General features: G+C 35.0%; 1 long non-coding RNA gene across 1 annotated transcript; it reads left to right on the top strand.

Moving 5' to 3' along the window:
• The first annotated feature begins 4,314 nt into the window (after positions 1 to 4,314).
• Positions 4,315 to 4,673, top strand: LOC109497475. The gene is made up of 2 exons (XR_002153702.3): positions 4,315 to 4,386; positions 4,463 to 4,673. It is a non-coding gene; the product is annotated as an uncharacterized LOC109497475 (long non-coding RNA).
• The last annotated feature ends 4,239 nt before the right edge of the window (positions 4,674 to 8,912 follow it).

Genomic DNA, 8,912 nt, shown 5'->3' with positions numbered 1-8,912 from the left:
TTGTACTACAGTAATATTTTCTGTGTTTTCCTCAGTGAAACACTTGTCCATTAACACATTTCCCTTGACCATATGTTTTTAAGTTAACTAGAATATTCAATTATTGATCAAGTAACTTTCCTAGTGCCTAGAAGGACTGAAACTCTTTTCTTAAAATGATGATGGGTTAATCAATAAATAATGTTCAAGTTGACATGCAATAGCTTGTCTTAACAAGGATTTATCCAGTGGGCCATCCCAGACACTATTCTAATCTCACTCTATGTGCACTGGGCAAAATACTAAAAAACAAAGAAACAAACAAAACAAACAACAAAAAACAGAATAAAAAAGAAACTGAGCTCAGTCACCACTTTCATGCTGATGTCTTCTAATTCAATAACCACCAAAATTATATCTTCTTTACTAGACTTGAAATTTATACTCACAACAGTGTCCTGTCCATTCCAAGCTGTTTCAAAGCCAATCAATCAAAAAGAGAATTATTCACTCCTTTCTAAATTTCAGTTTTTTATAAGGTATTTTTATGTTGGTTAGTGGAATCATTATTGAGCAAGACACATTCATAGAGATTTGGAAGTTATCTAAGATATTTCATCTTTATTCTTCTTCAATTTATATCCAATTTATCAAATTATCTGAATTTTTAAATATATTTCACAAATACTTCCTCCCCTTTTCAAACATATTATCATTAACTTAATTCAACACTAAATATTTTCACCTTGACTGTTCTAATAGTTGATTTTCAGATTACATTTTTCATATTTCAAATCCATTCTCCATTTTTTTTTTGCTAGAGGAAATTTCTTTTAATGTTTTATTTTTGAGAGAGAGAGAGAGAGAGAGAGAGAGCTAGACTAGAAGAGGGGTAGAGAGAGGGAGACAGAGGATCAGAAGACCTGCACTGACAGCAGAGGGCCTAATGTGGGGCTCGAAGTCACAAACTGTGAGATCATGACCTGAGCGGAAGTCGGAAGCTTAACCGACTGAGTTACCCAGGTGCCTCTAGAGTGAATTTTTAATAACTTATTGAAGAGGTTATGTTTCCTTGCTTAAAAATTTTCAGTGGTACTCCCTTGCGTTAAAAGACAAATTTACCCGAAAAACAAATAACCCAGTGACGAAATGGGCAGAAAACATGAATAGACACTTCTCTAAAGAAGACATCTGGATGGCCAACAGGTACATGAAAAGATGCTCAATGTTGCGCCTCATCAGGGGAATACAAATCAAAATCACACTCAGATATCACCTCATGCCAGTCAGAGTGGCCAAAATGAACAAGTCAGGAGACTATAGATGCTGGAGAGGAGGTGGAGAAAAGGGAACTCTCTTGCACTGTTGGTGGGAACGCAAATTGGTGCAGCCACTCTGGAAAACAGTGTGGAGGTTCCTCAGAAAATTAAAAATAGACCTACCCTATGACCCAGCAGTAGCACTGCTAGGAATTTACCCAAGGGATACAGGAGTACTGATGCATAGGGGCACTTGTACCCCAATGTTTATAGCAGCACTCTCAACAATAGCCAAATTATGGAAAGAGCCTAAATGTCCATCAACTGATGAATGGATAAAGAAGATATGATTTATATACACAATGGAGTACTATGTGGCAATGAGAAAGAATGAAATATGGCCTTTTGTAGCAACGTGGATGGAACTGGAGAGTGTGATGCTAAGTGAAATAAGCCATACAGAGAAAGACAGATACCATATGTGTTCACTCTTATGTGGATCCTGAGAAACGTAACAGGAACCCATGGGGGAGGGGAAGGAAAAAAAAAGAGGTTAGAGTGGGAGAGAGCCAAAGCATAAGAGACTCTTAAAAACTGAGAACAAACTGAGGGCTGATGGGGGGTGGGAGGGAAGGGAGGGTGGGTGATGGGTATTGAGGAGGGCACCTTTTGGGATGAGTACTGGGTGTTGTATGGAAACCAATTTGACAAATTTCATATATTGGGAAAAAAAGACAAATTTAGAACTTTTTTGGAATGACACATATAAACCTTTATAAAATAGCCCATGCCTGACATTTCAGTTGCCCTTTCCAGCATCACAATATACTTCCTTCTCCTTTAATTATAACAACCAATTTAGATCTTACAATATGCCCTATTCTCTTACTTTTGATGCCTTTGTTCATTATCTGTCCTCTGTCTAAAATCACATAGGTAACTTTTTTTCTTCAAACTATGTGTATCCTTTGAAGATGACAGAGTGAGACTGGCATTCTCCCTCAAACTTTTTCTTCTAGATTACACTGGTTGTTGAGTACCATGAATCTTTATGCATTTGAATATCATTAAAATCAGTCACAACAGATGAATGAACTATCACAACAGGATAACACCCGCCTCAAATAGTAATATTTTGTTACAGTTTATTTATGTTGAGGGAGACAGAGAGGGGGAGTAAGTGAGAGAGAAAGAGAATGAGTGGGAGAGGTTCAGAGACAGAGAGAGAGAGAGAATAAGTCCAAGAATCCCAAGCAGGCTACACATTGTCAGAACAGAGCCCAATATAGGGCTCCATCCCACGAACAGTGAGATCATGACCTGAGCTGAAATCAAGAGTTGTATGTTTAACCGACTGAGTGACCCAGGTGGCCCTCAAAACAGTAACACATTTATTGAATTCCTACTAAGTAAACATTAGGCTTAATGGTTTGTATATATCATGTCATTTATCTCCATGAGAATATGTATAAACTGACCATTGTTACTACTGATGATCTGTTTGCCTTTATTTGAATTATCCAGCAGCATTTAGCACAATTGATCACATTCCTTTCTCAAAACACTTTTTTCATATCGGTTTCTAGACATGATTTTCTCTTGACGTCATTGCTTCTTTGCTTCTTTACTGGAATGTATATTCTCTCTCTCTCTACTAATTTCTTTTTACTATTATACTACAGAATATATGAGGACTTCCTTATCACATATTTCCCCTATTTTGCAATCACTTCCTAGGTGATTTAAGAATATTTGAAATATTGGTGACTCCCATATATTTATCCCAGCATAGAACTTTCATGTTAACTTCAGACTTGAAATTGTAAATCCAGCAATTTACACTATTTTTTATATTATTATGAACAAACATGAGGTTTTGTAAACTTTTAAAAAAATTTATGTATATAAATTCAAGTTAGTTAACATATGGTGCAGTATTGGTTTCAGGAGTAGAACCAAGTGATTCATCCCTTACATATAACACCCAGCGCTCATCCCAACAAGTGCCCTCCACCATTTATACTAATTCTTTACTGACATAGTTAAAATGCATTTGATACAGTGCATGTCCAATAATAAACTCTTCATTTCCAACTCCCGTAATCTAATATCGTAGTCTTCCACATCTCAATAAAAGACAAATTAATTTTTCCAGTTTTTCTTATCACAAAACTTAAAATTACTTTTCATTAACTCTTTACCTGACTATTCCAATACATCTGGAAATTTTGTGGTCAATAGCTTCTAAAAATTCAGAATTAACTTACTGCCCACCATTCGCCTCCACCTTACATTTTAGAATAATTGTCATTTCTGATAACAATTACATTCTGATATAATTCTGATAATAATTATCATGCTGAATTATTACAACAGCTTTTTATTCCAGTTCCTACTCACACTGCCAAAATCTGTACTCCACACAGCAAGGGTGATCCTTTTAAGTTTTAAATCAAATAATGTTATTTTTATGCCCAAATTCCCCATTGTACCTGAAGCAAGAGCAATATGCTTGCCAAGATCTAGAAGTCTGGACAAGATCTCACCTCTCCTTGCTACTCGGATCTCTTTATTTTTTATTCTGTTACTTACTCATTTCTAGCCATATGGGTATTATAGTTGTTTCTTGAAATGCTAAAATACACCTTTACTGCCTCAAATTCTTTACATTTGCTGTTTCATTTTCCAGATAGTTTGTTTCCTCTACGTCCCTACTCAAATACCACCTTATCAATACAGTCTTCCACACTTTCCAATGACATTAAAAATAAATTTTAAGCAACTACTGCTGTCTTTTTTCCTTCCATTTGCTATCCCACTTAGCCTACTTTCTTTTCTCCTATAACATTTAGCATTCTGTGCTGTATTTTATATTGTCTATCTGTTTATATCTATAAAACCCTACCCCATCATCGTTATTATAATTAAAGATCAATGAGGTCTAATGATTTAGACTTTTCTGGATGCTGTTCTATTAGCTGAGTTAACGACAGCTTCTGACACCCTGAAGGTGATTGTGATGGGCACTTGCACTGCCAATGAGAGCCGATCTATTCTTTTGTCACAAGGGGGAAGGGTTCATTCCCAACATTCTGAAGTTAGGGGGTGGACGTAACACATGCTTTGTCAAGGAAATGCAAGTGAAAATGTAAATATTATTTCTTGGTGGCTATTTAATTGTTGATTCTTGACTCTTCAGCCTCCTTTTTCTTCCTTGTGTAAAGGTCTTGGAAGCTCATGTTCATACGGGTTGCCAAAAGAGTGCAGCAGATTGGAATGCTGAGTGTACACATGGAGGATCCAGAGTGAATTTGCAGGACAGAGAAGTATACTTGTGGTGTGCAGCCATTGAGAGTTACGGAGTATATTACCACAGCATAACCCATCCTATCTTGACAGGTGTCATAATCAATAAACGTGTGCTGAATGAATGAATAAATGATCCCTATTTTATAGAGGTGGAAGCAAAGTCACAGCGAAGGTATGTTATCAGCTCAGGGTTGTCAATGGCAACCTGGAGTCAAAGTCAGGCCACATGTAATATTTAAAACATGCAGCCATCATTTTAACCAAGAGAGGTAAACTGTTTATTTTATAGTTACTTGTAGTATAAATCAGTGACAAACAGATCGTAATCCAATAACTGACTTAAAACAGTGTTGGCAAAGACACACCACAGGAAAAATGTCTTGTCTTCCCAAGCTTTCTTCTTCCTGTTCTGAAATCATTTGAGACTACATGTCTAGGACTCTGTTATCTTTGACCCCTAGAGAATAGCTCGGGGCCACAAGGTTTAGTTCATGACTAATCATTCTGTCTTTAGAGGTCATTACAACACTTATAAGGCAGTACTTTCTTTTCTGTATCTTTTTTTTTTTTTATGGAATGGGTTGTGCATGATTATTTCTCATACAATAATTTAATAATAATTAACTATATTAGTTTTCAGCTCTTGAAGCCAATTATAGTATGTAATTATGGAAAGGAAGGTTTTTGGTGATATATTTACATCTTCCTTTATTTTAGATTCCAGGAGTCTCTTCCTCTCTTTCTCTTTCCCTCCTTCTCTTAAAAATCTCTAATTGACTTTCCTTGGCATCCTATGTTGTAATCCCTTAAAGCCTATTTCAAAGTTAATGGAATGCTCATCCCAAAAGAACTGAAAGTTCAAAACAAATAAATGGAAAAATATCATTAAAATAAATGTTCATTACTGAATTCTGAATAAGTTCAAGTAATCAACACGGGAATTATTATTTTTTCTTTATAAATTAAAACATGCTCATGCTGAAAACTTAGGTGAGGGAATACAAGGAGAAAAAAATAAATTGTTATCTTGTAACCCCTAAATAAAAACTGTTATGGTTTGGTTTGTTCATTATACCTGCTGTACATACCGTCTTTATGTTTTATACATATTTTTATTTATTTCTAATTATATTTCAGTAAAGAATCATTGGAAAATGCGAAAAAGGAGAAAAAAGGAGCAATTCTTAAATATTATAGGCTGTTTCATATTGTTACTATATGGTACTTATAAGACTTTTAAACTATCTCTTCCTACTCTCTCATTTTAAGTTTTCTCATTTGAAAATGTATGGGAAAGAAGATTTCATTGTAGGCCTTTAAGACTTAATTGCACTTGCTCTTTCATGATGTTGATTTTTAACAACTTATGAATCTTTAATTACCTATTTGACATAAAACCCAACAATATAATATTTCTTTAGCTAATATTTTCATAAATTTCTCACCAGTTTATAATTATAAAATATCTGCCAAAATATATAATTTTATAATACTAACCCAGTAATATAATAAACATCCTAAGTCATATGAACATGTTCGATTTATTCATGTATATCTAGAAAAACTTTATTTTCATACATGCAGAAGATATACAGACATTGTTTTAGAGGTTTTGCTCAGCAATTTCACATGAGGGAGTCAACAATAGCAAAAAGCTTTTCATTTTTATCCCCTCTTTTTTTTTTTACTAATACATATGGTTTTAAATTCATCCAATAATCATTAAGTCATCCTTTGCTAAAATTTTCCAGTCATCTCCTTATTAAATGAACCTTCTATAGATTCTTCAAAAATACTCATGTGTACAATTTTTTTTGATATTGGGGTGTTGGGTGGCTCAGTTGGTTAAACATCTTGGCTCAGGTCATTATCTCTCAGTTTGTCAGCTCGAGCCATGCATCGGGATCTCTGCTGTCAGTGCAGAGCCCACTTTGGATCCTGTATCCCTCTTCTTCCGCCCCTCCTCCAATGTCTCATGCTCTCTCTCTCAAAAACAAATAAACATTAAAAAAAATATTCCTAGGGGCGCCTGGGTGGCGCAGTCGGTTAAGCGTTCGACTTCAGCCAGGTTACGATCTCGCGGTCCGTGAGTTCGAGCCCCGCGTCGGGCTCTGGGCTGATGGCTCGGAGCCTGGAGCCTGTTTCCGATTCTGTGTCTCCCTCTCTCTCTGCCCCTCCCCCGTTCATGCTCTGTCTCTCTCTGTCCCAAAAATAAATAAACGTTGAAAAAAAAATTAAAAAAAAAATATTCCTTGAGGTTTACATTTTCATCAGTTGTGTGTATATTTAATCATTCAATGACAGTTTGTCTGGGTATAAAATTCTGAGATTACAGTTGATTATCTTATAAATAATGCTTCATTCCTCTTTCAAATTCAATGTTGTACAAATGTTTTATGTTAACTTGATTTTCTATCACTTTTTTGTGACTTTTAAGTGACTTTTGAGTGACTTAGTCTTTGTGCTCAGAGGCACTGGGTTTCTTTCTTTTCTTTGTAACCCAATTTTACTGGGTATTTCTCAAGTGGGATAGATTAATTTTTTTAAGTATAAAATATACACTTCCTATATGTAGATTTTCTTATTCAGGAACATAAATAATCTTATTCTGGAAAGATAAATTTTAAGTTTTTGAATCATTTTACCTGTTTTTTCTTTTTACTTCCTAAGTTAGATTTAGGTTTCCGGATTCTTTTCAATTTAATCCTCTATATCTCTTGCTATCACTTATTCTATTTTTATTATATTTTATATTCTATAATTTATTTACTCTTCGGTTTCTTTCCACACTTTTATAGTGTCACATTTTCTGATTACTTAGATTTATTTTCTGTGCTTTTTATTTATATTGTTATTTATTATTATAATTATATAGCTATAGTATTTATGTTATAATTATATATTCCACTTGTATATTAGTTTAACAATAGTATAATTACAACAACATATAACATATAATTATAATAATATAACAAATTGTTTATTTCATAGATTTCTTTCACACATATAATCATTAGTGAATTCATTTTAATTCATGTTGAAATAAGAAAAGAAAAATAACTTGTTTAAGATATATCAAGTAAGCACCAGAGCTAAAACTCCAACTTAGGCAATGTTGTTTCAGAACCTGCCATCTCAATTAGGCAATTTACCAGCATGTCTCTCTCTCTGTCCCCCCCCCCCCATCTCCCCTATTTTCACTTCCATCATATATTTTCACAATCATGTAAAGAAGCTTGCTATAATCTGGAAGATGAGAAATCATATGGGGGAGTATCAAGGTGACAAACTAAAAATCCCCATGTTCAACCAGGCAGGTACATGGGACTCTTCAGGACAATCCAAGTGAAAATGACTTTAGAAGTGACCAAAGTTGCACAGCCAAAGCCAGCCAGAATCATATTATGCACAGAAGAGATATCCCAGACTGGTTCCCATCCAAATTGCTTATCCACAGAATAATGAACATATAAATGGCTATTGATTTAAGCCTCTAAATACTAATGCCATTTGTTATGAAGCAAAAGATAACTGATACAATATGCATTTATATTTTCCTAGAGAAAGATAAGGAAATATGCACATCAAATTTTACAATGCTTAATTAAATGTAGAACATTTTCCATCTATATACGGAAGAGGAAATTATTAATATGTTCTAAAAAGTAGTATGTCCAGAGAGAATGCTTATTGGCTATTTTCACTCTTCCATTTATGTAAGCGCTCAAATAGTGAGACCTTGCTTTCAGCACATATTTACTCATTATGCCAGGGGAGGTATCTGGGATTCAGCTGAAGAATAAATAGATACGATTAGTAGATAATATCCATTTTTCATCTCTGAAGTTAGCTGACTTGCAGCAGCAGTTCCTATGCCAACCTGCATAGTAGGGGCAGAGTCTGCTTCTGTGAATAACAGAGTGGCAAGTGGGGAGACTTGATCTGGCTTGGATCCCAGGACTGTGTAGGTGAGTTTGCCTAGTAGAGGAATTCACTATAGAAAAGCCACATTCTCCAATAATAAAAAGTGATAATTATTTGGTGTCTGTTGCAATATTTCTTTGTTTCTCAATTAGTTCTGAAATATATATTATTTTGGAGGAGTCTGAGGGCAGATGTAGAGTAGGAGGACCCCAAGCTTTCCCTGTCCCTTGTTTACAATTATGCATCATCCATATCCAAGTCAATGAACAAGAGATCAATCTGAAGGTCGGCAGAACAAACTCCAAAACTAAATATAGAGAAGAAGCTGCATCAGAAACACAGAGGGAGTTGCCTAAAGGAGGGAGGAAGCTGTTTATGCACAGAGGCAGAGGGCATGCACAAATGGGCCCCTGTACCAGGAATCATACACAGGAACTAATT

This window comes from Felis catus, chromosome A2, assembly GCF_018350175.1.
Source record: "Felis catus isolate Fca126 chromosome A2, F.catus_Fca126_mat1.0, whole genome shotgun sequence".
In the NCBI taxonomy this organism is placed as follows: Eukaryota; Metazoa; Chordata; class Mammalia; order Carnivora; family Felidae; genus Felis; species Felis catus.
The sequence above is the reverse complement of the archived record's forward strand: the minus strand, read 5'-3'. Positions and strand labels throughout refer to the sequence as shown.